Consider the following 4,683-nt stretch of genomic DNA (forward strand, 5'->3'; position numbering starts at 1 on the left):
CAGTGTCCTATATAGGATGCAGTCTCCTGACCAGGGCCCAAAGTGGAACAGGGTCCCATATAGGATGCAGTCTCCTGACCAGGGCCCTTCGGGAACAGGGTCTCATATAGGATGCAGTCTCCTGACCAGTGCCCTTCGGGGAACAGGGTCCCATATAGGATGCAGGCTCCTTACCAGGGCCCTTCGGGGAACAGGGTCCCATATAGGATGCAGTCTCCTGACCAGGGCCCTTCGGGGAACAGGGTCCTATATAGGATGCAGTCTCTTGACCAGGGCCCAAAGTGGAACAGGGTCCCTTATAGAACACAGTCCTTGATTCCAGAATGTATATCCATCATTTTTATGTTATGTCCACATTACAATGTATGTTGCCTGTGTGTCCAGATGGTGCGATACGACCCAAGACCCCCATGTGAGGAAGCTAGAGATTCCGTGCCACATGGCCAAGTTGGAGCCTACATCCCCACGTGTGACGCCGCTGGACAATACACCCCTGAGCAATGTTGGGGCTCTACAGGTTAAAACACACACACACACTATAAATGCTCCAATTCAGTTGAACGTGACAGTTCAATATGTCACAGTAAAATGTGTAAATATTATATATTTAACAGGTTATTAATATGGCTGCAGTCTTTGTACAGGGATCAACATCAGGGGAAATTTCAGAGTGACAAGTAATAGTACTCGATAAAACTCAAACTTTCATTAAAACACACATGCAGGGTACTCAATTAAAGCTACACTCGTTGTGAAGCTAGCCAACATGTCAGGTTTTTAAATGCGTTTCGGCGAAAGCATGAGAAGCTTTTATCTGATAGCATGCAATCCCCCGAAATACACGAAGGGGACGTAAACAAAATAAATTGCGTAGCTGGCGCTACACAAAACGCAGAAGTAAAATATAAAACATTCATTACCTTTGACAAGCTTCTTTGTTGGCACTCCTATATGTCCCATAAACATCACAAGTGGGTCTTTTTTTCAATTAAATCGGTCCATGTATACCCAAAATGTCCATTTATGAAGACCGTCAGATCCAGGAAAAAACTCTGTTTCAAAACGCAACGTCATTTTTTTAAATTAAAAAAGTTGCCTATAAACTTTGACAAAACACTTCAAACTACTTTTGTAATCCAACTTTAGGTATTAGTAAACGTTAATAATTGATCAAATTGATCACGGAGCGATCTGTATTCAATAGCAGCAAGTCAACAAATCATGGACGATTTTCTCTCTTCCATAACTTTCTGTTGTGTACTCGATGACAGGAAGTGCCTAATTCTCATTCCACCAAGGATTAACTTAAACTTAATTCCCAACACTGGCGGCATCGTGCGGAAGCTGTAGGAACTATAAACTGGATCCTATCTATTTTCTCTTGCCATAGACAATACAGAGACTGGCGGAGTGATATTTTTTGTGTGTTTTTTGTGCACAGATTTCCTTGGGGTTTTGCCTGCAACAGACGTTCTGTTATAGTCCTCGACATGATTTAACCAGTTTTAGAAACTTCAGAGTGTTTTCTATCCACACATACTAATCATATGCATATACTATATTATCCTGGCATGAGTAGCAGGACGTTGAAATTTTGCGTGATTTTTAACAAAAAAGCGGAAAAAATTCACACGCTCCTTAACCTCTCTGGCCCACCCGAGACGCAATCGCCCCACCTTGCCAACAATAAATGCAAATGTGCTACGCCAAATGCTAATAGCACTCGTTAAAACTCAAACGTTCATTAAAACTCACATGCAGGGTACTCAATTCAAGCTACACTTGTTGTGAATCTAGCCAACGAGTCAGATTTGTAAAATGCTTTTCGGCGAAAGCATGAGAAGCTATTATCTGATAGCATGCAACACCCCGAAATACCAGAAGGAGACGTAAACAAAATAATTAGCATAGTCGGCGCTACACAAAATGCAGAAATAAAATATAAAACATTCATTACCTTTGACGAGCTTCTTTGTTGGCACTCCTATATGTCCCATAAACATCACAATTGGGTCTTTTTTCAATTAAATCGGTCCTTGTATACCCAAAATGTACAGTTATGAAGACCGTCAGATCCAGGAAAAAACTCTGTTTCAAAACGCAACGTCATTTTTTTATTAAAAAGTTGCCTATAAACGTTGACAAAACACTTCAAACTACTTCTGTAATCCAACTTTCGGTATTACTAAACGTTAATAAACGATCAAATTGATCACGGAGCGATCTGTATTCAATAGCTAGAAGTTTTCAAAACGAAGTCCATTTCCTCACGGATATTTTTTCCAGCTGCGCACCTGAAGACAGGATGTGCCATTGACTAATCTGACCAAGGATAAAGGGCCCTGGTAAACACAACACTGGCGACATCGTGTGGAAGCTGTAGGAATTGCAAGCTCAGTCCCATCATTTATTTCAAGCCATAGACAATACCGAGACTGGCAGATTGATTTTTTCTTTGTCGATTTTGTGATTAGGTTTCCTTGCGATTTTGACCACGGAACTCGTTCTGTTATAGTCACAGACACCATTGAACCAGTTGTAGAAACTTCAGAGTGTTGTCTATGCACACATACTAATCATATGCATATACTATATTCCTGGCATGAGTAGCAGGACATTGAAATGTTGCGTGATTTTTAACAGAATTTTGAAAAAAGTAGCCCGATCTCTAATTAACTTAACATGTCTTTCTGGTAGGTTACTGTTGGTGTGTGACCAGTTCTGGACAATATATCCCGGGTTCTGAGACTCCACCAGGCACTGCTCCAGTCATCTGTTCCACCCAGAGTAAGTGAGGCCCTGTGGTCTCATCCAACACCATCACCACTTTAAACTCCAACACATCACTACTCTTGCTTCCTAAATGGGACCTCTTTATGCTTTCTTGACAAGATGCTAAACTGATTTCTGTATCATGATCTCTCTTCTTCCTGTGTCATTATCTCTCTTCTTCCTGTGTCATGATCTCTTTTCTTACGGTATCATTATCTCTTCTTCCTGTGTCATTATCTTTCTTCTTTCTGTGTCATGATCTCTCTTCTTCCTGTGTTTTTCCACTTCCGACCATTCAGGTCATTAACCCTCATCCTCCACCATACCATCAGAATTGACAGCCATATTGTTGTCATTCCAGCATAGCTGTTGCTTCACCAACTATTTCTGAATATTCTGCATTTTTTACTTTACTACTCGCCGCCATTTCGAACCTCCAACTCTCCGTGCGGGGTTCCAGAGGGAGGGTTCTGACTGGACGGGTCCTTAAAAAGGAGAGGGAGAATTTAACTCACAGGCAGGACAGAGGGAGAGACCCAGTGAAGATCTCTGAAGTAGTGAAGCAACAACTGAATATTTCAGAAATGTACATCTGAAATGGCTTCCTATTCCATATAGGGCACTTCTCCTGACCAGGGCCCTTCGGGGAACAGGGTCCTATATAGGATGCAGTCTCCTGACCAGGGCCCAAAGTGGAACAGGGTCCCATAGGTGAACAGGGCCCATAGGGGAACAGGGGCCCATAGGGGAACAGGGGCCCATAGGGGACGCAACCCAAGATTCCAGATGCCGCCAGAGCTTCCAGGATGTTTGTCCAGCAATGTATGTTATATTATGTAATGTCATCGTTATAAAGAATGTTATCTGTGTTTAGATGGTATGATACGACCCAAGACCCCCTGTGAGATTGCTAGAGAAAATGCTTTGAAAAAAGTCAGGCCTGGAGTCTACATCCCCACGTGTGACAACGATGGACAATACAAACCTGAGCAATGTTCAGGCTCTACAGGTTACCACACACACACACACACACACACACACACACACACACACACACACACACACACACACACACACACACACACACACACTATAAGTGCTCCAATTGAGTTGAACGTGACAATTCAACATGTTACAGTAAAATGTGTAAATATTATATATTTAACAGGTTATTAACATGTCCATTTCTGGTAGGTTACTGCTGGTGTGTGAACAGATCTGGACAGAAGATCCCGGGTACTGAGACTCCACCAGGCACTGCTAGAATCAACTGTTCCACCAAGTGGAAATAAGGCCCTGTGGTCTCATCCAACACCATCACCACTTTAAACTCCAACACATCACTACTCTTGATTCCTACATTGGCACTTTTTATGCTTTCTTTACAAGAATCTCCTATGATTTCAGTGTCATGATCTCTCTTCTTCCTGTGTCCCTCTGTCATGACATCTCTTCACCTTTTCTAATTTAATTCTAATTATGACAGCTGTGGTCCTCCAAAGACATCAAAATGTAATTCCAATATATACAGGAGTTCAGAGTCCAGAATCAGAACCATGCTACTCTGAGTCTGAAGAATTGTTCCAGACCACAGAGGGATGAAAGATCCCTTGACTGATTCTACATCGTCACATTTCACTAAATCATTCCATTGTTTGCTTCATGCATTATATCACCCTGTAAAATAAAGTACATGCTCTTCATCTTTACACGAGTAAATGTTGTATTAGAACTTGTACACTATGCATTCAGGCAGGTCGCATTCTCCAAACAGATGTCAAAGAAAAGCTCACACACACACACACACACACACACACACACACACACACACACACACACACACACACACACACACACACACACACACACACACACACACACACACACACACACACACACACACACACACAC

At 42.2% G+C, this 4,683-nt stretch overlaps 1 pseudogene; it reads left to right on the plus strand.

Moving 5' to 3' along the window:
* Positions 1 to 4,479, plus strand: part of LOC124008326 — a 7,678-nt pseudogene extending 3,199 nt beyond the window's left edge.
* The last annotated feature ends 204 nt before the right edge of the window (positions 4,480 to 4,683 follow it).

Source organism: Oncorhynchus gorbuscha, linkage group LG21 (genome assembly GCF_021184085.1).
Source record: "Oncorhynchus gorbuscha isolate QuinsamMale2020 ecotype Even-year linkage group LG21, OgorEven_v1.0, whole genome shotgun sequence".
NCBI lineage: Eukaryota > Metazoa > Chordata > Actinopteri > Salmoniformes > Salmonidae > Oncorhynchus > Oncorhynchus gorbuscha.